Source organism: Thamnophis elegans, chromosome 7 (assembly GCF_009769535.1).
Source record: "Thamnophis elegans isolate rThaEle1 chromosome 7, rThaEle1.pri, whole genome shotgun sequence".
Classification (NCBI taxonomy): Eukaryota; Metazoa; Chordata; class Lepidosauria; order Squamata; family Colubridae; genus Thamnophis; species Thamnophis elegans.
This window is the reverse complement of record NC_045547.1, coordinates 21,048,744-21,076,216: the sequence shown is the minus strand read 5'-3', so window position 1 is coordinate 21,076,216 and position 27,473 is coordinate 21,048,744. Positions and strand designations below refer to the sequence as shown.

At 44.3% G+C, this 27,473-nt stretch overlaps 1 protein-coding gene and 1 pseudogene across 1 annotated transcript in view; both read left to right on the top strand.

Annotated features, from left to right (window-relative positions):
* The window catches only part of DGKI (diacylglycerol kinase iota), a 328,663-nt gene that overhangs the window by 78,018 nt on the left and 223,172 nt on the right, over positions 1–27,473 (top strand).
* LOC116511165 overlaps positions 4,093–27,473 on the top strand; it is a 44,278-nt pseudogene continuing 20,897 nt past the window's right edge.

The following is a 27,473-nucleotide window of genomic DNA, read 5'->3' as shown; positions in this document are numbered from 1 at the left end:
AGATATCTTGTCTGCTTTGTAGAGAAATTATGTTTACAAATTCTAATAGACTCCATACAGATGACATGGCAAGACATACAGTATGAGCCATGTTATACAAATTACATGATCTGATTTAGGGATTGCTTGACCTCAACCAATATAAAGGCTCAGTTTAATCTGATCAGCTTCTGGGGCTACTCTAGGAAGTTTGAATACTTTTATGCTGAAAGATTTTGAAGCCAAATTCTTAATAAATGCAGTGACCTGGTTCACAAAATATGCTGAAATATAAGGCAGCTTATTCTGGTTTGGCATGCTGTGTAAATTCAACCACTCTGGTTTTAAAGCCACCCTTTCTGTCTTAATGAACCAAGCAAGTGGCAAATATTTTGATAGACTCAATTCTGCCCGCCAGGTTTATGATATGTTCTGGAAACCTGATTATAAAGTATAAATTATGCCATCTTTAATTGCATGTTTACACCGAGTAAGTTATTACAAAAATTCTACTTTAAGATGTGCTTGTTTTTATAATCATTAATGATTAATGTCCTTTGAGATATTTCTGGAGCAAAATTTTGAATATACAGTATGTTTAAAATATAAAGTAATGGATAATGGAATCAAAAAGCAACTTTGTTTCCATACCAGGAAGAAATAAAAGTTATATACAAATTTGTTAAATGATTGACACAACATCTTGGAAGATTTATCCTATGTATTCAATTGTTTATATTGCAAAAATCAACAAGGATTAATAGCTGAGTAATTATGCACTTAAAAGCACTGTTGATGCTACATAAATATTTTACTGTACTCATAGACATGACCCATATCTTGGAAACAAGAGGGGTTATTTGCTATTAATAACTCTACAAACTGTACAATAACTGTACAATTGTACAAAATTACTCTTCATTGTGCCAAATCATCATTTGTTGTAATTATGATTTGTTGCACAGACTGCAGCATCTAAGTTTACAAAACCCTTTACCAAACTAAAGAAACTACTCTATTTTTCAGAGTATAAGATGCACTGGAGTATAAGATCCCCCAAGATTTTGAAGACGAAAATTTAAAAAAAGTTTTTTGCACTTTGCAGGCCTTCCAAACCCTCTGCACACCTCATTTTTTTGTGAAAAACTGGCCATGCAGAGAGTTTAATAGGCCTGCAAAGTGCTCCTGGGGAATGGGGGGGGGGGGGCAAAACGAGTAAAAAATTGTCTGTTTTTTGCAAAAACAGGCCTATTTTTTGCCAAAAAAAGGACATGCATAGCCTTTAGGAGGCTAATAGAGTGCTCCTGGGGGCTGGAGGGGAGGAACAAGCAAAAAAAAAATGGCCCATTTCTGCCCTCCCCAGCTCCCAGAAGCACTTTTCAGGCCTCCCAAACCCTCTGCACATCCATTTTTGTGAAGGGGCGGGGTTTCAGGAGGCCAAAAATGCTTTATTCAGTGTATAAGATGCACCCAGATTTTCACCCCCTTTTTTGGGACAAAAGATGCGTCTTACACTCCGAAAAATACGGTACATTATTTTAGCATGATTTGTGAACTCTGCTTATTTTTAATCAGAAGCAAATTATGTTTGGTTTTGAATATTGCCTAAAGCTTTTATTTGTCTTAAATGTCTGATCTATCACAGACACAAAATATTCTAAACTTCTCTTGAAGAGGTACAGATAATTAGGGTTGCGCCTAATATTGGCCAAGAGAAGCAAACCACAATTGCACAGATTGGGAGGTGTATTTTGTATCTGCTTATCTGGTTGTTTTATTTCGATAGAGGAGTCAAAATCATGTGTGCAACTGATGGGACTCAGCTAAAATAATATGTATTTGTCAGTCTTTCTATACTCTCTAACTAAAGTCTTTCAAAGCAGTTTAAAAGTTAAAAACAATAAAATCTGTTAGTAACTTCGGCCTTACACAGCAATGTGTTTTAAAATAACACATGATGAGGTGTGTGCATGGGGTTATTTCTTAACTTAGTATAATTGCAAAGAGCCGAGGTGGCGCAGTGGTTAGGGTGCAGTACTGCAGGCCACTTCAGCTGACTGTTATCTGCAGTTCAGCGGTTCTAATCTCACCGGCTCAAGGTTGACTCAGCCTTCCATGCTTCCGAGGTGAGTGAAATGAGGACCCAGACTGTGGGGGGCGATATGCTGACTCTGTAAACCGCTTAGAGAGGCTGAAAGCCCTATGAAGCGGTATATAAGTCTAATTGCTATTGCTATTGCTAACTAAGTTTAGTACTGCTGGAAGAAAGACGCTGGAAATAAAATGGAAGCTGGAGGCTGATTGAAAAAAAAAAGGTTCTCTTTCTTGATGAAGCAGAACCACCAATCACATGTGATTCTGGGACAGCTGTCTGACTAGGTGGATGGATCTTTATAGTTTCTGTAACTTTGAAGTTTGGGATCTTTGCAACATGGGCTTTGTGTTTTTAAAATGGTGTTGGGCAATTCCTATTGTGGCTAATCCTGTGTTGAATTGTGGATGAGAGGCTGTTTGTTCTAATCCTACCATTCTGCTGTTGTTAGCTGTCAAATCTTGCTGCAAGGAGTTTTGAAATATCCTGTCTTGAATAGATTTTTGCCTGCAGTATTTGCTTTGCTCATGAATAGAGCCATCTAGATAGTTGGCTTCCTCTTTCAATAAGCTCTTTATCTCCTTAAACCCTGGCATCTGCTGTGGGCTATTAAGAAAGACTGGGGACGGCTTTCTGCCTCTAAAAACATGTTTCTCCATTTCTCCTTTAGGAACATATAACATTCTGCCTTTTTAAAAATATTTTTCAAAATATTTCATTCTTTGGGGGAGGGGGAAGGCTTCCCACAATACTTCATCTTAGATTTTGAAGGATGGCATTAAAACTTTCCCGAGTTATTCCAGAAATAATGCTTGGTGGAGAAACCCAAATTAGAATCAAGCAGCATTATAGAGTAATTTCTTTCTTTCTTTCTTTCTTTCTTTCTTTCTTTCTTTCTTTCTTTCTTTCTTTCTTTCTTTCCTTCCTTCCTTCTTTCCTTCCTTCCTCCCCTTCCTTCCATCCTCTTCAATTCCTTCCTTCCTTCCTTCCTCTCCTTCCTCCCATCCTCTTCAATTCCTTCCCTTCCTTCCTTCTTTCTTTCTTTCGGTCAGTTTTCCTCAAATTAAACAAAGACATTTTTGAAGATTTTAAAAATTGCTAAATGGAAACTTGGCACCTGCAAACTTCTAATACAGCTATTAAATATTCATAGGCTCATTGACTATTCATCAGGCCATGCAAATGGCCCTCGTTGTTAAATGTAATTCAGCACCTTTATGTCGGTCAGCAACAGCCTCCTCCGTCCTGATTGGTTAGGACGCGAGGGAGGCTGTTGCCGGCTGAAGAGTTAGTTCCTATTGGCTGAAGCCCCAGTATATATAGTTTGGCGCGCTCGTGTTCTGACTGAATCGCTGTCAACTTACCTAGTTAATAAAGACTGTTGCTGTTCACTCTGTGGTCGCGTCCCTCCTTACAGTTTACAAAACTGGCGACGAGGATGGGATTTGCGATTCCGCGACACTAGGGTGAAAAGAGAGAGACAGGCAGTTAGCTGCCGCCGTCCAGACCGGCAACGAACGCTGCCTGAAGAGGAAAATTTTTTTTAGTGGCCTCTCAGTGTCTCTCCCTTCACTACCGTCAAGATGACATCTGCTCTACCTCCGTTTGCCCCCTTTGGTTCGGCCGGAGAATCATGGGAAGGGTTTATGGAGAGGTTTGAGTGTTATTTGATCGCTTCCAAAAATCAAGCTCAAACCGAAGAGGAAAAATGCAGTTTTTTCCTCTCATGCTGCGAACCGTCCATGTTCGCGTCAGCGAGAGCCCTGGCAGCCCCACGGCCAGCGTACAAGCTGGGGTGGGACGAACTCATGGCCAGATTAAAGAACCATTACGCGACCACGCCTTCTGTCATCGCTCGCCGGTTTGCTTTCCGCCGGCGAGTCCAAAAACAAAATGAATCAATAAGCCAATTTTTGGAGGCTCTGCGAATGGTGGCCGCACAGTGTGAATTCTCGAACCTTGAAGAAAATTTAGTGGAACAGTTTGTGTGCGGGGTCCGCGATGTCAACCTGCGGAGCCGCATGTTCCGAAATCACCGAATCACCCTACTTCAGGCCGTGGAGACTGCCCGAGCAGCTGAACTGTCAGAGCAGTCCACGGCCGATATTGGGAGGTTGCAGATAGCTACACCTGAGCGACCACCACCTGAAGCGCCCCAAGCCCACATGGTGGACGACGACCTGTCTTATGAGGACCCTGAGGAAGAAGTGGTGGCACAGATGAAAACCTTGTCTAAGCGGAAGCCGAAGCCTCAGCCTGCGGCGCAGCAAGCGTCCACGGTGCCCTGCCGGGGATGTGGAGGCCGTCATAAACGCCAGGCCTGCCCATTCCTCAATGCCATTTGTAACCGATGCAAAGGGGAAGGCCACCTAGCTAAGGTCTGCAGGGCCCTATTGCCGGCACCCTCGTTTCTTCAATCTCCCAGCCGTTCCCAGGCGCAGCCGCGCCGCCAGCAGCAGCGGCCACCGAGGCGAGCGGAAGATTGCTACCAGTCCACCAGCCAACCAACTAATTTTGACAGTGCGGCGACCCAAGCCGTTGCAGGGGCCCGGAAGGTCTCAGCCTCCGTCCAGCTGGAAGGTCAGCCTTGCCGGATGGAGGTGGACTCTGGCTCTTCTCGGTCCCTCCTGCCTTGGTCCATCTTCGCCAAGCTATGCCCTAAAGTACCCCAGAAACGCCTAAGGCAATCTGAGGTTTCCCTGAGGGATTACCAAGGGAGGTTGATTCCTACTCTAGGATCCTTTCCTATCTTAGTGCGCTATGGCCAATTCCAGGGGAGACTACCCATTCTCATAGTTGGGGATGACCTGCCGGCCCTTTTGGGCCTGGACTGGTTCCCAGCGCTGGGATTGTCTATTGGAGGGGTCCACCGGGTGGTTCTCAGTACCCTCGAAGACACCTTAAGGGAATTCTCGGACGTTTTCGACGGCCAGTTGGGTTGTTACAAGGGGACCCCCATCTCTTTAAGTTTAGACCCTCAGGTTGCTCCCATTAGGCTGAAAGCCCGCAGGGTGCCTTTTGCCTTGAGGGCCAAGGTTGACGCCGAACTGGATAAGTTGTTGGCGCAGGGAGTCATCGAACCCGTTGATCATTCACCTTGGGAGACACCCATTGTCCTCCCAATTAAACCAGACGGGTCGGTGAGGATCTGCGCCGACTACAAGTCGACGATCAACTTGGCCCTTCAGGCAAACCCCTATCCAGTCCCTGTAGTGCAACACCTGCTCCACTCCCTGGGGCAGGGTTGCACATTCACCAAACTGGATATGGCGCAGGCCTACCAACAGCTCCCGGTGGATGACGATGCGGCGGCTGCCCAGACCATCGTCACCCATCGTGGGGCTTTCCGTTGTCGCCGCCTGCAATTCGGTGTTTCCGTAGCCCCGGGGATCTTCCAAAGCCTAATGGAGCGGCTGCTCCATGGGCTGCCGGGCGTTGTTCCATATTTCGATGACGTTCTGATCGCTGCTTCCAGCCGCTCAGAACTCATCGAAGTATTGCGGAAGGTCCTCAGTCGTTTCAGGGGCGCGGGCTTAAAACTAAAACGCAGCAAATGCTCGTTTGCTGTTCTGCGGGTGGAATTCTTGGGCTTCATGATTGACGCCCAAGGCATCCACCCCACACCTTCTAAGGTCGCAGCCATTAGGAACGCCCCGGCACCCACCTCCAAGGTGGAGCTGCAGGCGTTCCTAGGGCTCCTGAACTTTTACGCCCCTTTTATACCGCACAAGGCGTCACTAGCCGAGCCGCTGCATCGGTTGCTCGACCGATCCGCGGCCTGGCGCTGGGGGAGCCGCGAAGCGCATGCGTTCGCGGCTGTCAAAGAAACTCTGACGTCAGCGGCAGTCCTGGTTCAGTACAATGACAGGATGCCACTGACGTTGGCGTGTGACGCCTCCCCCTACGGAGTCGGGGCCGTCCTAAGCCATGTCCTCCCTAATGGCTTGGAGGCCCCTGTGGCCTATTACTCCCGGACACTCTACTCGGCGGAGCGTAATTACAGCCAGATCGACAAGGAGGCTCTGGCTGCAGTGTCCAGGATTAAGAGGTTCCACGACTACCTCTACGGTCGGCCTTTCACCCTTGTCACCGACCACAAGCCACTCCTTGGGCTTCTGGCAGGTGACAAGCCGACCCCTGCCATCCTCTCTCCCCGCATGACAAGATGGACGGAGTTCCTTGCAGCGTATTCATATACGCTGCAGTACCGTCCAGGCAAGCAGCTGGGGCACGCCGATGCCCTAAGCCGCTGCCCGTTGCCGGAGACCGATTCTGCCCAGGTGCCCAGTCTCTCCGTTCTGTCCATCGCGTCTTCCGGTTTCCCTATTTCGGCCGCGGATGTCGCGGCCTGCACTAAGGCCGATCCGATCCTCTCCCAGGTCGCTTCCTGGGTCTTGAGGGGATGGCCCTTGGACAAAGTGGCAGAGGGCTTCAAGCCCTTTAAAATCCGGCAAGCGGAGCTCTCCCTCCACGGGGGTTGCCTCGTTTGGGGGGATCGAGTGGTGATCCCCACCGCGCTACGGCCACAAGTCCTGTCCCTGCTCCATAAGGATCACCCGGGCATAGCATGGATGAAGGCATTGGCCCGTAGCTATGTCTGGTGGCCCTTACTGGATTCAGAGATAGCGGCCTATGTTGGCCGCTGCAACCCCTGTCAACAATCTAGGCCGAATCCCCCAGCTGGGCCTGCTCGCGAGTGGGAGGCTCCGAGAGGCCCGTGGTCACGCCTCCACCTGGATTTTGCCGGCCCCTTCCACGGTCAGAATTTCTTGATTGTGGTGGACGCTTACTCCCGCTGGGTGGAGCTGGTCCTGATGGGCTCCACCACAGCTGAGAGTACGGTCCGGGCCTTGAGAAGGCTCTTCGCGACCCATGGGTTGCCGGACCTGATTGTTTCTGATAATGGGCCCCAATTTATGTCCACCACGTTCCAGGAGTTTCTGGCCGGGCAAGGGATTCGGCATGCGCCCATAGCCCCATACCACCCGGCCAGCAATGGCCGGGCGGAGCGGGCGGTCCGCTCAGCAAAGGAGGCACTGGGCCGCATGGACCGGGGCGACTGGCAGGAGAAAGTGGCGGCTTACCTGCTAAGCCAACATTCCACTCCCTGCCCAACAACCAACCGAAGCCCCGCGGAGCTCTTGATGGGCCGGCGTCTGCGGACTCCCCTGGACCGATTACATCCGTTGTATTCAGGGGATCAGCCGAGCAACCTGGGGGTTATTCCTTCCCGTACCTTTAAACTGGGGGACTCAGTATGGGCCCGGGCATTTTCTGGGCCTACTAGATGGGTTCCAGCCACTGTGACTGCCCTGACAGGCCCATGTTCTTTTAGAGTCGGATTGGCTGACGGATCCCAATGGAGGCGCCACCTGGATCAATTAAGGAGGCGCCTCCCGCCGCCAGCCGACAGCCCGGACCCAACCGATGCCAGCACTGCCTGTCCGGGGGAGCAGTTCGAGGCCTTCGCCACTCCAGGCCTCTCCTATCAACAACCTGGAACTCAATCCGGAGAAGCAAAGCCTTGGGCCTTCACCACACCAGGCCCAACCTGCCCGAGCGCCCCCTGCCGGGGACTCCAACCGACACCTCAAGCCGCCGCAGAACGGTCCCCACCTCGGCCTACGTTCCTTCCCCCCGACACGCCTCCCAGACATGACTCTGTAGCCTTGGACACGCCGCCTCGCTCCTCCTCACCATTGCCGTTGAGCCCTCCTTCTGGGCCATCCCGAGAAGGCAGGCCTTGGAGCTACACCCCCTTCCGGGAGGAGCTACCTCAAGGAGGTCCTCCTCCGCCGACGACTAGTGTGGAACTGCGTAGATCAGGGCGGGTCCGGCACCGCCCCGCCTACTTGCAGGACTATGCATGCTCCACCCGAGGAGCATGCGCGGAGCTGGGGGGAAGGGGTATTAAATATTCATAGGCTCATTGACTATTCATCAGGCCATGCAAATGGCCCTCGTTGTTAAATGTAATTCAGCACCTTTATGTCGGTCAGCAACAGCCTCCTCCGTCCTGATTGGTTAGGACGCGAGGGAGGCTGTTGCCGGCTGAAGAGTTAGTTCCTATTGGCTGAAGCCCCAGTATATATAGTTTGGCGCGCTCGTGTTCTGACTGAATCGCTGTCAACTTACCTAGTTAATAAAGACTGTTGCTGTTCACTCTGTGGTCGCGTCCCTCCTTACAGTTTACAAAAACAGCATAAGCACTTTTCTTTCTCATTAACATGTGTTGATACCCCCCACCCTGTGTTCTCTTTCAGAGTTGTTATTCAGAAGCATCTTTCATTGTGTTCCTCTTTTTGCACCATAATTATTAACAGCTAATTTTATACTTTAGGACATTACAAAAACTGGGTATGACTTGCAGAGAAAACCATAATAGTGGGTGGGTGCCCAACTGCCTCCAAATGGCAGAAATCTTACTCAACTAGTGATATGCCAAACTATTCCCATCTGACTTAATGAACTTTTCCCTCCTCCAACTAATCCATTGCGGTCGAACTTGTGGCATCACATTGCTGTCATGTTTTTCCCTTCATGGAGCTGGAGTGGGTGTGGCCTGCATGTGATACATCCGGCCTGCAGGCCGCCAGTTTGACACCCCTGATTTTTATTGTAATCTCTGCAGCGCCTACAACACTGAGAGCCCCGTGTGGGAAGAGTTCATATGTTGTGTGAAAGAGGTTAGCAAAGAAGAGTTTTATTATTCTATTTAAAAGGATTCAGAAAGGACGGCCTTGACACAAGATCCTTTAACAGGCAACATGGATCAGGAATAAGGTTGCTATGGCAACTGAGCTAAAATTTGGGCACAGGCGAATGAGGAACGGGTGAGTTTAAACTCTGTGAGTTTAAACGTTCCCTAAACTTTGATATTAAGAGCCGAGATGGCGCAGTGGTGAGACTGTAGTACTGCAGGTACTTCTGCTGCCTGCCGGCTGTCTGCAATTTGGTGGTTCAAATCCCACCAGGCTCAAGATTGACTCAGCCTTCTGTCTTTCCGAGGTGAGTAAAATGAGGACCCAGATTGTTGGGGGCAATATGCTGGCTCTGTAAAACTGCTTAGAGAGAGCTGTAAAGACTGTAAAGTGGTATATAAGTCTAAGTGCTATTGCTATTAGGGAAAGGGAATGGTCCTCCTGGCTTTAGTCTTCTCCCCCGTTAGGAGAGATGGCACTGTTTGTTTTCAAAGCCAAAGCCAAAATTATCTGAGTGCTTTCTGGCATCTTTCCAAGCCTCTATTTAAATATATTTAAGAAAATTAAAAATCTTCCTGCTTTCCAAATACTTATCTAAAGTAGTTTGGACTATATCAATATGAATTAACATCCACCTTTTATTTTATGATTTTAGCTTGCATTGTAAAGTATTATATAAATATCTGAATATTCATGTGATGGAGCAGGGATGGGTTTTGGCTGCTGCTACTGCCGGTTCGCTCAAGGTTGCGCTGCGTGGGCTATGCACACTTGATGTGCGCAACACTCAGTACTAAAAATGGTTCTGTGCATGCGCAGAAGCAAAAAACCAGATGGTGGTGCCATAGGCACTGCCCAGATAACTGGTTTGGGGGTGTGGCAGGCCAAGTTACTGCCTACTCGGCCAAACTAGCCCAAACTGGTAGGAACCCATCTGTGTGATAGAGAGACGGTATCGCTCAAAGTCTTGTGCCCAATTCAACTCCATAAAACAAAGATTAGTTCTTTTAAATAAGAAGCAGCAGAATATAAAGGATTTTACTGGCACTTAAATAAAGCACAATGTACCCCAACTAAATAAATTTCTTACTTTATCCCTGTGTAATTGCTTTCATCACATTCCCAGTATAGGTAGGGGAGAGATTATTAATTTTAGTTTAGGCTTAGTTGTATCTATAAAAAAGTAGAAAAATGTGTGCTATCCATTATCCCATTTATTTTACAAATGCCTTTATGTCACATCAATTGCATTAATTAGTATGGTATGTGAATCTAGCCACTCTGGTTTGTAAACTATGAGTACAATAAATTGTTTTTCCCACCTATAAATCATGCTTATCAACGTTGAACAATATTATGCTTTCTAATTTATATGTATCTTTGAAAAATTGCATGCATAATCTCACAATTTATCATAGAAGGGAAGATCAATTTAACCCCTCCCCTCCCCATGTTTGCTCATTTCACTGATTTGGTTTTAACTATTGGTTGGGTGAATTCTCTTTTGATAGATCCTGATCTTTACATTAGATATTCTAGTCCTAGAACAGGGGTGTCAAACTCATGTTGTCATGGCGGTGTCACGTGACATATCGGGACTTTTTCCTCCTTAGCTAAAACGGGTGTGGCCAGCACATGACACATGTGGCCCGCAGGCCGAAAGTTTGACAGTCGTAGACTGGAAGAATACTATTCCGAAGAACGATAAGAAGTTGTATATGGTATGCAGACAATAGAAAGGTTATTTCCTAATTGCGTTTCTTTATTCTTATTGATATCAGTGTTAGAGAAATAATAAAACATATGTGTGTATCTTTCAGAATAGTCCTCAAGTGTAGGTCTCAGAAATCCATCATAGCAGGTATCCAAAATGTTTGTCTGCCTTATGCAGAGTTTATTTGGCTTTTATACAGTTTCAACAAGCAAAGCAAGAGCATAGGTAGCAACAGCATCTTTTTGGTACATTCTCCTTGTCAATCTCTAAGACCATCGCAGCCAGGGTTGAATCTCACGTAACTCCCTGGTAGTGCCTGGTTCCACTAATTAGGTGAGCTCATAGATGTTGAGGTAATCGGTTACTAAGATATGGCAGTTTACTGCGCATGTCTGTACGTAACTTTTGTATAACCTCTACACTCAAGCATTTCACTTCAGTTCCATTACTACCAACTTCACCTCCTTCTAGCCACTGGAAATTCCAGGGGTGAAATCAACTTACCTTCACTATTGGTTCGCAAATGTGAGCATGCGCACCTCCGTGCATGCGCAGGACCTCTGATTTCTGATGATCAGCTGTGACATGCAATTTAAATTAGCTAGAAATAGCAATAGCAGTTAGCAATAACAATAGCAGTTGACTTATATACCGCTTCATAGGGCTTTCAGCCCTCTCTAAGCGGTTTACAGATTCAGCATATTGCCCTCAACAACAATCCTGGTCCTCATTTTACCCACCTCGGAAGGATGGAAGGCTGAGTCAACCCTGAGCCGGTGAGATTTGAACAGTGGAACTGCAGAACTGCAGTCAGCTGAAGTAGTCTGCAGTGCTGCATTTAACCACTGCGTCACCTCAGCTCATGAAATCAGGAAATCTGACAATTCTAGCTAATATAAATTGCATGTCACAGCTGATCATTGGAAATACCCGTGACCCGTCAAAAGCGCGGAGGACAAAATCGCGCTCGACGAAAGCGCGCATGTGACGTCATCACAGCGCGACGAAAAAAATTAAAAATTGAAATAAAATTAAAATTAAAGCAAGTCAATTCACATAAAGGTAAGGGTTAGGTTTAGGGTTATGGTTAGGGTTAGGTTAAGGGTTAGGGTCAGGTTTAGAGCATTAGCGTTAGGTTTAGCGTTAGGTTAAGGGTTAGCATTAGGTTTAACGTTACGTTAACGGTTAGGTTTAGGGTTAGATTTAGGGTTAGGCTAAGGGTTAGGTTTAGGGTTAGGTTTAGGGTTAGGTTTGGGGGGGTTAGGGTAAGGTTTTAGCTTTATTTTTACATTTTTCGATCACAGCGCGATGTTTTCGTCGCGCTGTGATGACGTCAAATGCGCGCTTTCGTCGAGCGCGATTTTGTCCTCCGCGATTTTGTGGTGGAACCGAAATACCGGTTCACCTGAACCGGTAGCATTTTTACTACCACTTCGGGTGAACCAATCCAAACTGGTAGCATTTCATCCCTGGGAAATTCACTTCTGGGCATCGTTTGAGAATTTCAGCCAGCACATTTCCTCCCAATAAGCTGTTTCATTTTTAAAATGGCATTTTAGAAATAAAATTATAAAGGCCTAATAGACTTAGTCACTTTTCTGTTTTTGTTCAGAGAGTGTGGGAAGGACAAAAGAGTATAATTTTTGTTCAGTTGGGGTGACATGGCAGACATTTGATATTTTAGGGTAGCCTCTCAACCTGTTATGAGATCCTAGCCAAATGTTCTTTTTTCCAACATCTGCTTTGGGCTGTTGACTAATCAGTTACCCTTTATTTCTTTTCCTTGGTTTATTTGGCTAAATGCATCAATGTAATTTCATGTTTTTTGCATGAATAAAAGAGAACCCCTTTAATGGCAACAGAATAGTTTTCTTTACCGAGTTAAGAAGAAAATCAAATTGGGACCCTTCTCCTCTTTTCCTCCTGCTTCTTAAGTTTAATAGCAGAAGATCAGCATAGACTCCATTATCTCCACCTACTGAGGCATATATCTTGGCATGCCTTTTAATTAACTGCTGAAGTTAATGATCAGGGATAATGGGAGTTGTAATCCAACACACCTGGAGAATATTAGGTTCGGGAAGGCTGCTTCAGCATGTAAAATTTACTTGTGGTGATGTAATGATGTGGAAACGTTTCACCAGTAAAATTTCCTCCCATCCTACTAGTGTGAAATGTAGAACAAAACTGGTAACGTGCTTTCATTGTGTTCATTGAATTGCTGGTTCATATCTTAAAATGTTTTTTAAAGGGAAAAAAAAACCACCGTCTCCTTTCTATGTGTCAGAAGATAATAGTGCATGGCTCTGTAGGGATAAACTACAACTCCCCTCAGTTTAGTGAACCTGGGGCAATAGGGTGAAATGTTGAGAGTTCTAGTTCATCAAGCCTACTGATCCTATAAACAGTCATGCTTAATTGATCAGAACCAGAAAATATGCCCCCACCCCGGGGTGGAATTCTACTGGTTTAAGAACTGGTTCACTGAGCATGCACTGCGTGCACAGATTACAGAAAACTCACCTTCCACATAACTGCTAGCGAGGGAAACAGCTGAAGCTCGGCAGAGTGGTGCTCTGCTGCACCGATCAGCTGGGCTTCAGAAAAGGAAATATAGGGGAGTGTTGTGGCCCAGCAGGAGCTGTTGGAGCTGCCGATGGACTCCGATAACGAGGAACCCTGTGAGTCTGCTATGGAAGATGTGGAGGACCCTGGGCAGGGTTCAGACTCAGAGCAGGGACCAGAGAGGCTGGTTGGCCACCAGGAGGCACCTGAGGCATGGAGCAGTGGAGAAGATCAAAGGGAGTTTGTCCCTGACGCCAAGCAATGGAGGGCGGAGAAACGGAGGCAGCAGTTACGGAGACTGACTCATAAGAGATAATCAAAGCCCAGGTAGTTGTGGCTTGCCCCCTCCCAAGAGAGTATATAAGAAGAGACTTTGTGAGGAGTCCTTTTGCAGGACACAACCGTTCATAATAATCTGGAGAACTCCTTGTCTGGTCTGCCTTGTGTTCCCATGTCTGTTGGAGTCTGGGTTGCTGCCAACTTCTTGCCAGTGAGTCGTGTCTGGGCTTTCAGCCAACAGGATTATAATTGCTGTGAATAAAGAGTGGCAAACAGCTAAGCCTGTGTCTACGTTCATTACCAGACGGAGGGGGCCCAGAACAGGGGAGTATAGCGCAGGGGTGGGAGGGCCCACTGCAAAGTCGTAGCGACCCAGTTTGCTCCCAGCTGATAGTTAGAGCTACTGGTTCGCCTGACCCGGCCCGAACCGGTAGAATCCCCCCCCTGCCCCCATCTTATAAATGGGCAGAAACAATTGCAGAGAAATATTCAGGGCCTGGACAATGAAGGGCTTTATGGATGACCAACAGCATCTTGAATCGCATCTGGAATTCCACTAGTAACCAGTGAAGTTCACAAAGTTAGCAGCCTCATATGGATGCTTGCACTGCTGCTTTCTGGGCTAGTTTCTAAATGGTTTTTAAAGACAGCCATTTTTGTAACTCTAAGGTAAGGTCAACTCTGTAGTTTAATAGTATAGCCATTTTTTGGTCATTGTACATCAAGTATATAACGAAATTGGTTTTAACCTCACTGGTGCAATCCATGACAAAAAAAAATACAAACAACATAAATAGTATAAAGAATAATCCCTATGCAAGTAATTAGGAGAAAAGAAAAAGAAAAAGAAAGAAAAACTAGTCATGTATTTCCGCGTTTGCGGGGAGTAATTGTGGTTGTGTTTAAGAGTCTGACAGCCCAGGGATAGAAACTATTTTTAAACCTATTTGTTTGGCTGGGAGAATTATTGAGTAAAAGTTTTGACCTGGGTACTTGAGAGATCGCGACCTGGGTACTTGAGAGACCGCCTGCTGCCAATTACCTCCACTAGACCGATTAGATCCCACAGACTAGGCCTCCTCCGAATTCCATCCGCTGGCCAGTGTCGACTGGCGACTACCCGGAGGAGAGCCTTCTCTGTGGCTGCTCCGACCCTCTGGAACGAACTCCCCGTGGAGATTCGCACCCTCACCACCCTCCAGGCCTTCCGCAAAGCCCTTAAAACCTGGCTGTTCTGACAGGCCTGGGGCTAAAGAACCGTGCCCCTATCTCGAATGATATGATTGTTGCGCTTTTAAATTATGTATTTTTGTGTCAAATTGTTTGTATCCCCCCTTCCCTTGTTTTGAGTTGTGAGCCGCCCTGAGTCCCCCTCGGGGGAAAAGGGCGGCATACAAATGAAATAAACAGTTAAACAGTTAAACAGTTTTCTGGAAAGAGCCAATCAGAGATGAAAGCCAAATCTGGCCCTAGGTTCTGCCTCAGTTTAACCTTCCCAATAAGCAACTGAATTGGAAGATCACTTAAAAGCAGCTTGTTAGGGTACCCTGATAAAGTAGGATCTCTCTATGAAAAAGGAGAGAACCCGAGCCCCACGTTTCACTCCTTTTTATACTTAACACAACACAGAAAGTGCAAGAGGAAAGTTGATTGGGCAGGATAAAAGTAACCTCCTCTTTGCCTAGAAAATCAGTTACATGTAGTCAAACATGTTACCTATTTGCATCCCATAATATCACACACGCTCATTAAAATGGGACCTGATGTCAGATGGTGCGTAAATTGTAAGGAAAGGGATTGTTTGGAGTTCACAAAAGAGATAACACAGAGCCCCAAGACTTTTTCTTATCTGGAGCTTGTTTAACAGTTTAGGAATGTTAAAAGCCAATAAACCTGAACATCTTTTTAAAAGAGAGAAAATAAATCAAATTTTATATACAAAGTAACTATGTTACTTAGCAAGTTACACAACCCATGTGTGGTGGCCTGTTGGCCTCCGGCCCCTCCAACAAGATGAGGAGGAGATGTGAGAGTCAGGGTCAGCATCAAGGCAATCTGAGAGCTCCGAGGGTGGAAGGGGGAATGGAGCTGGCAGAGAGAGAGAAAGAGACAGAGCCCTCAGAGTTTGTCAGCCCTCAGATGGAGAGTCAATAGCCCCCAGGTCTGGAAGGGACTGATGAGGAAGTGGAGGAACAGCTGGGTCCAGTGCCTGACGCGTGGAAGCATAAAAGGCAGAGGAGAGGAGAGCAGTGGAAATCTGTGGGCTGATTCTAGGGACAGAAGAGCCACTGCTGCTAGCGAAGCCCCACCCTAGTTCTGGGGATAAAAGGCAGCGGGTGGAGATGCATAGAATGTGGCAGACAACTACTCATCTCCCTTCTGGACAGACTTGTTAACCTGCGATGAGAGAGAATCTTTTTGGCGGGGCTGCTGGTGCTTCTAATAAAGGAATCCTTGATTTAACTACAGAGGGTTTCTCATGTTTGGGGAGCTGAGTCAGAACACCATGTCATTTGCCCCACAGAGATCAGCCCTCACTCATCTGCATTAATTGGAAACCAGCTTAATAGCCAAAGGCCATTCAGGAAACTTGGCTATAAAGACAGGAGACCTGTCCGCCCTTACTCCATTGCCTGAGGTCTACTCAGAAAGACTACTTTGCCTCTGAAGTGGACAGCCACAGTTGCCAGCAAAATGCCAGAAATCTGTTCTCTGGAACATGGTCACTAAACCCTGAAGCTCAGCACTATGCAACCGATGCCAGCTGTGAAAGTCTTTGCCAGTATGTTGGTTTCTAGACGGTTGACCCTGTAGCTAACTACAGGTGCAAGTGGGGATCTCATTTGCTGTCCTCACGAAAATCCAAAGGACAAACAGAGTAATCTGATATCAGCTGTTGCTCATCTACTCCCGCGCTTTTAAATCTTGCCTTAACTCACTTTCCATAAAAGGATTAGCAAAGACTGAAAAAGGTCATGCATTTTCTAGCTTCTCTCTCGGCCCAGCGATCCTGTAAGAACAACTTGCATTGGTTTCAGCTCTGATATGAGCTTTACTTAATTGTTTATTAGTATGGCTGCTGGTAAATAAATAAACAAGCCATTTGTTTGGCTTGGGAATTGCCCAACACTTGCTAGCATACAGAATAATTGATACTTATGTTTGAGGAAAATTATTGTGTTGTTTTTTTCAATGCATTAAATATTTAAAGCTCCCAGCCTGGAATGCATTTGTTTCATTTGCAGAACGGAAAAATACACATTATATTCTCTCTCTCTCTCTCTCTCTCTTTGTTCTTCTCCCTTTTCCTCTGGTGGTGCTTAGAGATGTGAATTTGTTTCTTGCATTCTGCATTTGGTCTCTTTGGCTATCCTGTACTTTTTCATGAGACCATTAGCAACTGAAAAAACATCCATGGATTTTAACTGGGTTCCTTCTTTGCAGTTGAATGTCTGTGGAGATTCTCAGTCAACCAGGTCATGGTTGCCTCGAAGGTGCTTTTTCAAGAGGCAACTAGGCTTTCTGGTTTTTTTTATCCTTTGAAGACTTTTTCTTCTCATCCAAGAAGCTTCTTCAGCTCTGACTGGATGGTGAGGATCATGCCAAAATCGAACAGCCCTCTCTCAACAGAAGGGAAAGGATATGCCATCTCTCTCCAGTCGACAACACAGTCCTTTCAACAGTTCCAAGAAGGCTTCACACCCATTTGCACCACTCAGGTGATACTGATGACAAAGATAAACTTCCAGGTGGCCTCAACAACCTGCTAAAAGGATGCAAATGACCAGCTGTCTGCAAGGAGTATAAATCTTTCCATTCCCTACCATCCAGTCAGAGTTGAAGAAGCTTTTTGGATGAGAAGCGAAACGTCTTCAAAGAAAAACCAGAAAGTCTAGGTGCTTCTTGAAAAAAAGCAACTTTGGGTCCTTCAAGGTTACCTCTGAACTCTTCTACATCTAGCCATAACTTAAATGGTATAAATCCTGACTATTGCTATTATATAGCACAATGCTTAGATGACTATAGAAGACTTACAGGCAGTCCTTGACTTACAACCATTCAGTTAGCAACTATTTGAAGTTACAACAGCACTGAAAAAAATAACTTACAACTGATCCTCGCATGATCATTGCAGCATCTCCACAGTCATGTGATTATAATTCAAATTCATGACAACTGGCATGTATTTATGATGGTTGCAATTTCCTAGAGTCTTATCCCTGCCATTCACAACTTTCCCAGCTGGCATCTGACAAAGAAAGTTAATGTCGAGGCAGCCTCCCTCAGTAAACAGAAAGAAACCACTCAACTCCATTTTGCAGAATTAAGAGTACTTTTACTGGTCATGAGTAGATAGCAGCTAAGCAAAGCAAGATCTGAGGCAAAAGCGCGCGTAATCATAGATATCAATATGTGATCCAACTGCCTCCCCCTAGTAACCCCATCCCATAGTCCAATCCGCACACCCCTCAGGTGTCATGTGGGAGACATCTTCAAAAAACATCATCAGGTTGGTATGCCGGACAGTTGGCCTTGGTGGCAAATTCTCTATCTGCAGCATGTGCAGTAGATGGTGAGAACAACTCCCTTTTTACAATCACTCCTGTACTGAAAACCCACCTAAATACCATGCCCCCCCTCCCCATTTCAATGGCAGCCGAAAGCAAGCAGCAAAGCAGAGGCTGACAGTTAATTGAGGAAGCTAGATTTGCCTATTGACCATGTAATTCACTTGACAACAGTGGCAAAAAAGGTAGAGTAGGGAATAACTCACTTAACCATTGCCTTGTAATTCTTCTGGTCCCAATTATGGTCTTAAATTAAGGTCTACCTGTCTAAAGATCAAATTGGGATTCCACTTTAGAGCTCAAAGTGGCTTCTCAGGTCATGTAGTCTAGGGCAGGGGTTACCAACCTTTTGAACCTCCGGGACCACTAAATTCATAATTTTAATTCCCGCGGACCACTAATACGATCTGCCTAGTGACTGGCTGGGTGGGCAGGGATAGGTGGTCATGTGACTGGGTGGGCATGGCCAACTCAATGTCACTCACATCAAGGGGTACCTCACCAGCCTTTACTCACCCCTCCCCTCCTCGCCTGCCCATCCAGGCACCTTAGGGCCTCAACAGGAAGCAGTTGCTAAAGCTAAGCAGCCACCATGAGAAAGAGTTGGCAAAACAGCTGGTTCAGTCCAAATTGGATCTGACCAAGAAGGAGACTCAGCAGAAGTAACTCACTAAGGACTATGAGCATAGGCTTTCCAAGCAGAGGGAAGACCTGCAGGAGTTCAAGGCCAGCTGCCAGCGCCTGGAGGCTTAGCAAGCTGAGATGGTTAGCCAGTTCCAGGCCATGAAGTCCCACTGGAACAAGGCCCTCCATCTCTTTGCCACCAGTGGCACTTCCCCCTAGCCTTCACCAAAACCCCGCACCAGGAGGGTGAAGCAGATCCCAAGTCAGAATGTCTCCCCCACTCCAAGCCGCACAAAAAACCCCTGAAGTGGGAGACTCTCTGCAACAACACAAGCATTCATTGCACATATCTGGACCAGGGGCCGTAGTTTGAGGACCCCTGATTTAGTGCAATATAAAAAATGCAAATCATTTTTCTGTGGACCACCAAATTTTTCTCGTGGATCACCAGTGGTCCACAGCCAGCCAGTTGGTGACAGCTGGTCTAGAGATATCATGTTTGGCTGCAAAGACTGGATGACCCATTACATGGCAGTAAAGAGCTAGGGCAAACTCTAATTCTTTGCTATCATTCTAGTGGCCATCTGAGTTTGTAACCCAGATATGGTAGTTCTAATCTGTAATTCTCTGACAGCAGAAGAAATGAATGATTATCGCATCCTGAAAACTGACAACTTTACTTGATAAAATGTTCAAAGGTGTTTCAATCCCAAGAGAATTAGCCAGGCCCACCTAAACTATCTTCCTAATCTTAACTAATGGTACATTTTGACAGAGTTGATAATATTACATGAGGCAAGGATTAAGAGACATCTGGGAAGGAAATTATTAAAATTCTTGTCTCATAAACCTGGGTGAGGCTATGACATTTAGGAAATCTCTAGATAATATCAGCAACTAGGGTACATTTACTCTTCAGCTATTTGACTCAGAAAGGTGGGAGGAAAAAGCATAGAATTTAAAGCAGATGGTAGATATTTTGTATGCCAGAATGTGCGCTTTAGACTAGTTTGCAGTAAAAAAAAGAAAGAAAAGAAATCAAGTATGTTATGTCTGTGAACCTATTATAAAGAAGTAACTTCTTGGATTTTCTTAAGTGTCTGGAGAATTAGAATTTATTGCCATGTATAGTGTGAAGCCAAACTACAATGGCATAGTGTCCTGAATGGAGTGAAGGCAGAGCAACAACAATAGCACTTACACTTATATACCACTTTACAGGGCTTTACAGCCCTATCTAAGTGATTTACAGTCAGCATATCACCTCCAACAATCTGGGTCCTCATTTTACCCACCTACAAAGGATGGAAGGCTGTCAACCTTGAACCTGATGAGATTGGAACTGCCAAATTGCTGGTAGCCGGCAGTCAGCAGAAGTAGTACTGCACTCTAACCACTGCGCCACCATGGCTATATACATTTCCCAGTGCTTTACGTCCCTGTCTAAGTAGTTTACAGAGTCAGCATATTGCCCTTAACAATCTGGGCCCTCATTTTTACCGATCTCGGAAGGATGGAAGGAAGAAAGTCTGAGTCAAGATTAAGCCGGTGAGAATTGAACTGCTGAATTGCTGGCAGCCAGTAGTCAACAGAAGTAACCTGCAGTACTGCATTCTAACCACTGTGCCATCATGGCGTACAATGATGATCTGAACAAAAATGGAGTCAATGTGTATGCTACTCAACGGATCTTTTGGAGATTAATGGCAGGCACTCAGTGGATCATTTCACCTAACTGAAAGGCAAAAAATAAATGGTCAGAAAATCTTCATGATACGGGAAAATTATACTGTTTGAAATTCTTTATGGAAGAACAAAGCTAGGGGGAGACAGAGATGTATAAAATTGTGTATGGCTTACCATTTTTTCCCTCTCTCAAAGTGATGGAACTGGTGATCAAGACTAAATGTGGGGAAATTCAGATCAGCAAAAGTAGAGTAGCTTTATCCCATCCCTAGTTAAATAATGATAGTTGCTGATAAAGTGATGGCTATCAACTTAGGTTTTTTTTAAAGGGCAAATAGAAGAGGCTATTGTAGCTACTATTTTTGGGGGGCTCTTTGTGGCCTCCTAAATTATAGGCAGGATACCTTAACAACCAGCTGCTAGGAAGAGAATGGGAGAGCATTATCACCCTGCTACTCTTGCTTGCAAACTTCCTGCTTTGCCATGCTGTGACAAGGAAGGCAGGACTGGATCAGCTTCCAGCCAAGAATATTTTACATGCCTGCCAGATGAGCTAGAGAGGGGGCTGTGGTTAACTGTTTTAGAAGGTGGGACTTGAATTATCCTAGAGGAATCTGATGGCATAAATTAGTTACATGCGGATGGTATTCAAAAAGAGGTGGTACCTAAGATTGATGGGGAGCCCTTGGTAGAGGCAAAGACAGTGCTGTACAAATACTGTTGTAATTGAAAAGGGGTTCCTGACATAATGTTGTATTTATAAAGGAGGATATTCATAGCTCAGGGTTGATAAGAAGGGGTTCTTAGTACTCTCTGAGCTTGCTTGTTTCCTTGCAGATGTTTCATTACCAAAACATCATCCTCAGTTGCACTGATGATGTTATCTAGTTTGGGTAATGCAACATTTGCGAGAAGAAAAGCAAGCTCAGAGAACACCAAGGACCCATCGCAATGCTGTATTAATTAATTTCAATTATCCATGAAACTATTGACTTGCATTCAGAAGAAATGGTAAGGTGGCCCCCTGTTCAGAGGTGAAATCCAATAGGTTCTGACAGGTTCTGGAGAACCTGTAGTGGAAATTTTGAGTAGTTTGGAGAACCTGTAGTGGAAATTTTGAGTAGTTTGGTGAACCTGTAGTGGACATTTTGAGTAGTTTGGAGAACTTGTAGTGGAAATTTTGAGTAGTTTGGAGAACCTGTAGTGGAAATTTTGAGTAGTTTGGAGAACCGGCAAATGCCACCTCTGGCTGGCCACAGAGTGGAGTGGGAATGAAGATTTTGCAGTATTCTTCCCCTGTCATGCCCACAAAGCCATGGCCACAAAGCCACACCACACCCACAGAACCGGTAGCAAAAAAAAAAAAAAAAAAAAAATTCACCACTGCCCCTGTTCTATTAAAACACTAGAGTTGAAAAATGAATTTAGCAGCCTTCTTTTCTCTTCCTTCCTTCCAGCTTTATTGGGATGGTGGATTAAGCTTGATATTATTTCCACACCACATTTGTCAATATGTAGCAATGGCCAAGAGATTAACCCAATTACTAATTGTGATTTTAACGCTTGAGCAGATTCCACATGACTGTCAAATCCCACTCACCTTCTCCCTCTCCTGTGATTGTGTGACTTCTTCTCATCTGCACTATTTCCAGACAGGATAAATCAAGGACCCTCCTGAATTCGAATATCTCTTCTAAAATAAAAAAGTACTAAACTGAAAGGCATATTTTTCACCTAATCTATCAAGAATTCTCCACTGCTGACAGAATTATTTCTTTGTGCTGCATGCAAGGGAGCTTGGCAGAAAGCAGCTAGCATTAAGACCTGGGGAAGGCTTGGCCAAGCTTGTCTTGTCTTGTGACTATTTATAGTAGCTGCCTTTCTCCTCTCTTTGCCATTCTTTTCTTAGCGTTGGCGAGAGGGGTACAGCTATCAATTATCCATGAAACTAATGACAATACGAACAAACTTTAGTGAAGCAGGTGCTCAGGGAAGAGACAGGGACATGGGGGGGGGGAGGGGAAAAGGAGTTTAAAGACCCAAAAAAGGTGTTCCTGGCCAGCGAGTGCTATACTTATTGATTGTCTATCATCATTACCAACTGAGGCAATGTCATTGTGACTTTCTCCAGTTTTAATTCTTTCCCTGGGCCTCGAAATTGCTCCCATTATTCTTGGTTAGGAAAATGAGATGTTTGGGAAGATCTCCTTCCAACTTTTCTTTCCCTTCCCTGTCTGGCATTATCTTTAAATTTAGAAAAGTTTGCCAACAATCGGGTAAACTATCTCATTCAATTTTAACATGCTGCTTTTGGATTTTGTTCTAGCAATCATCTCTCTGTGTGTCTGTCTTTGTCTCTGTTTGTCTCTGTCTCTCTCTTTCTCTTTGTCTCTCTGTCTCTCTCTTTTGCTCTGTCTCTGTCTCTCTCTTTCTCTCATTTCCTCACTTTAATTTTTTGTCAGCATAGCAGGGGTGGGTTCCTGCCAGTTCTAACCTCTTCTATAGAAGAGGTTCCACAAATCTACAGTGCCGTTTAGAACCGGTTCCAGCTCCCTCCCCCCGCCCATCCTCACATCATCAAAATGAAGAACAAGAGGAGGAATCCTAGGAGTTGAAGTCCACAAGTCTTAAAGCTGTCAAGTTTGAACACACCTGGGTTTTTATTTCTAAAGGGTTAGGGGTGCAAGGGTATTGTAACTTGACAGCTTTAAGACTTGCGTGCTTCAAATGCCAGAGATTCTGAGCCAACATTTTGGTTGCTGAGCAAGAGCATTGTTAAGTGAGTTTCACCACATTTTACAAGTTGGCCATGCCCACCCAGTCACATGGCTGGAAAGCCACTCCCACCTGGTCACATGGACGGCAAGCCACTCCCACCCAGTCACATGGCTGGAAGCCAGTCCCACAAAGCAGGCCACACCTACAGAAGAGGTTCTAAAAAAAATTGAAACCCACCACTGCAGCATAGCAATGTCCTACCTATCAATGACTACTTCAACTTCAACCGAAATAATACATGGACAAAAAATAGATACAAACTCAAAGTAAACCGTTCCAAACTCAATTGCAAAAAATATGACTTCAGCAACAGGGTGGTCAATGCCTGGAATGTTCTACTTGACTCTGTTGTTACATCCTCAAAACCCCATAACTTTAACCTTAAATGTCTACCATGGATCTTGCCCCATTCCTAAGAGGTCTGTAAGGGGGCATGCATAAGCGCACTAATGTGCCTACCATCCCAGTCCTATTGTCCCCATTTATTCGTACCCATTTCCTGTGTTCATCCCTTGTTTATACATTCCACAAAATCCAAATAATTCCTTGGGTTGGCTGTTGTTACAATTTGTACTTCATACTTGACTAAGCAGTTGTTTCTTTCAAAAGTGGTTTATTGAATAAGGCACAGTGGCTGATTTCATTCATAACCCTAAGGCATAAATTGTTATATATAAACAACACGTGGAAGGTTATAAACAATACTAACATGAAATAATTTGCTTCCTAATATGGTGAACCTTTCCAACACAAAGAAGAATGTGAAATATGTTTCCAAAAGAAGACACTACGGACTACAAAAGGCATCACATGCAGTCACATATATGTGCCTGTGTGTGTCTATGTCAAAGAACTTAAGATGGTACAAGATTAAAGCCCCAATCCCTTTTAGGGCAACTGGGGCTTCAATCCTGCTGTCATGGCTGCCATTTTGACTTCTTTGTTCCCTCCCTTACATCAAAAGGGAAAAAGTGGGAGTGAATCTCTGAATCACTCTTGACTCCTGGTAATTCGTGGACATATTTATACAATCTTGGCAACAGTAGAGAAGTAATGTGCTATTCAGTTATTCATCACAGAGCTGAAGAAGCCTCTTGAATGAGAAGTGAAATGTCTTAAAAAAAAATCAGAAAGTCCAGTTGCCTCTTGAAGAAAACCCCTTTGGGACAACTATGACCTGGATGACTGAGAATCTCCATAGACATATACAGTAGGTCCTACATCTCCTGGGAAAGAAGTAAAAATTAATGTTAAAACACCAGTAGTTGAAACATTGAAGTTTTATGTTATATGAAGGTTTTCAGTTTATAGTTTCTATCCTTGGGCTGTCAGACTTTTAAATACAACCACAATCACTCCACGCACATGCTAGTTTTTTTTCTTTTTCTTTCTTTTTTCGTTTCTGCTATAATTTTGCACCAGTGAGGTTAAAACCAATTTCGTTGTATTTAAATACAATGACAATAAAGATTATACTTATACTTACAGAAGAGAATTAATTACCATATCACCAGCCTTGACCATGAGATCCTTTCTAACATCACCACCAAAAAGATAAAAACAAGGACTTATAGGTGAAGAAGACAATTATAAAATGGTGAAGCAAATCTTTAAAAGCCACAGCACTAAGCAGTTCTTCAAATAAGAGTCATAGGAAAAAACGAATGAACTAGATGAGAAGTTGCAGGACAGCGATATGAAGCTAATAGATTGTTTCAGTGAAAATGGAACATGGATTTACTTCCTGATTGGTAAGAATTGTATATCCCAGGTAGCAGAGTTTGGCTGATTTCAAAATATGAAACAGGACTCTAAGTGTGTGTGTGTGTGTGTGTGTGTGTGTGTGTGTGTGTGTGTGTGAGAGAGAGAGAGAGAGAGAGAGAGAGAGAGAGAGAGAGAGAGAACAAGAAGCTAGCAATGGCAGTCTAGAAGGAAAAGTAGAAGTAGACGTAGAATTCTTTATTGACCAAGTGTGATTGGATACACAGGGAATCTGTCATACTGTCATAAGTGGGAGGAGATGGGTGGTAGGAATGATAACAAGACTAATAGTAATAGTAATGCCGCCTTAGTGAATAGTTTGACAGTGGTGAGGGAATTATTTTTTTAGCAGAGTGAAGGTGTTCGAGAAAAAACTTGTGTCTAGTTGTCTTGGTGTGCAATGCTCTATAGCATCGTTTTGAGTCTACTTTCTACTGTTGTCTAGAGAATGATCTGGTCTTGTCCATGTAGTCATCAGTATTTACTATTCAAAGAAGACATTTCTCTCCTCTTTTCTCTCTATCTGAATTGACCTTGGACACAAATGCCTAGTTCAGTGGTCTCCTGGTTATGAATTATGGTAATCATCTCCATCTAAATCAGGGGTCTCCAACCTTGGCAACTTTAAAATTTGTGGAGTTGAAGTCCACCAGCCTTAAAGTTGCCAAGGTTGGAGACTGCTGAGCTACATAATCATTATTTTACAAAAAAATATACCCGCTATCGGGGATGCTGGGAATTGTAGTTCAGCAATATCTGAAGGATAGGACTTCATTCCTGTGCTAAGTGGATTTCAACAGCAATAAATGTAACAAACAGTGTTGTGTCTTCCATTTTCAGCAACAGAAATTAGGTCTGCTAGGAAAAATTACATAAGCAATCACAAAAGGCAAATTAAGCTACTGAACACTGCTTTAATATTGTCATCAAACATTGCCTGAAGGTAAATATGGAGATGATTTTGTAATTTTTTCTTAGAAGGAATTTCCAGGAAGTAGTGATGAAAATAGCATAGCAGCCCCAAACAGCAGCGGAATATCTCAATATATTTGCATATTTAGCTTTGGAGTCTTTTTGTAGTACTGTTGCTTTTGTTAGCAATGTGTGATTATTTGCTAATGCTTAATCTATCAGCTTTTCTTGACATGATGCACATTTTAAAATAATCACTCTCTTTGAAGGGATTTAGGAGAAATAAGCCAATGGAAAGATCTTGGTCAGGCAGAAATACTGTGGCAAGTTTTGATCACTTGGAAATAATATTTGGGCGGGGGGAGGCTCACAAGAGATCAGAGCTGGAGGAGGTAATGAAAGATATTTATTGGCCAGTTTTTCTTTTGACGGCAGCTCGAGTTCCATTACCACCATCTGTTACTGTAATCTACTTTTCAAGTGAAGGATTGTGACAGTTGTGTATATTCAGGCAACATGCTTTGGCCTGCATCATTGAGAAAGAGATTCTTCTTAGCCACTGATTCCCTCGCCTGCTCTTTTAATTTTTCCACCCCAAAGCAGGCTGCAGATATTATCTTGGAGAAATCCTAAGAGTTGCTACTTATCCAAAGTAGGGAGATTAGAAAGGAATTCCCCAAGCCTTCTGCTTTTTCCACCACAGTCTACACCAAAGGGTTAGGTTGTGTAGACGGCGGGGACTTGTTTTTTTTAACTTCCTCCTGCTGAATCCTGTCTTCAAAATATGAATGTGTTATGCCTGAACATTTTTCACAAAAATGAAAAGAAGCAGAATAAGAGTCAATTTGCCATATTGAGTTCTGTGCCCGGCTGGTAAGTATATCCATATCTCTATAGTTGGAGATGTATGATATTGACATCCAGAGGAAGAGATGGCATGATTCAGTGTGTGGATTGTCCTTGCTGTCTCCTGTAATGAAGGTGTCTGCAAAGGATTCAAAGCATTTTGACTACTTTGGATCCCCAATAGTGTTTTTCTTCTGTTTCTGCAAATGGGCTTGCATGATTGCTAACACGATTCAGAACTAAAGGGTCGATTGTATGTCTCCTCAAAAAGGAAAGAAATATAGCAAAGCTTGTTATTTTAGGTACATATATGTTTGGGATAAAGGCCAGCAACTTAAGAGAAAGGAAATTCCTTTGTAGGGGAAAAAAGGTTCAGTGAAAAAGTTTAGAGTTTAGACAAACTCTACTACTCCAAAATGATATAGAAAGAGATAGACAATGTTTTAGGGATGTGATCAGTGGTGCAATTCAGCCAGTTCTATCCGGTTCAGGCAAACCGGTAGCGGTGTGGCAGGAGGCTCCACCCACCTGCCCGGACGTCATCATGTCCTGTTTTCGACGCTCTGCGCATGCATGGAAGGTCCTGCGCACATGCTCACATTTGCGAACTGGTACTGAAGGTAAGTTGATTTCATCCTTGGATGTGATGTATTGCTTTAAGGATTATTATCCAGACTTTTAAAGTTTTAAAATAATCACAATTAGTTTCAAAGCTATGTGTGTTTTGATCCAGAACCTCTTGTTCCATCTGATGTACATTGGTAATACCAATATCCCTGTAGATAGATCATCATAACTGTAGCTTTCTTCTCTTTCCCAGATATACTTATTTACCCAGATATAACTTTGCGTCCAAATGGTAGTTCTCCCTCCCAGTGACTGTAAACCATCCTTTCCCAGTGTGATCTGGTGTGATTACCAATTATTATCACTATGGTATGCCCAAGGAGATTAATCTCGGTGAAAAA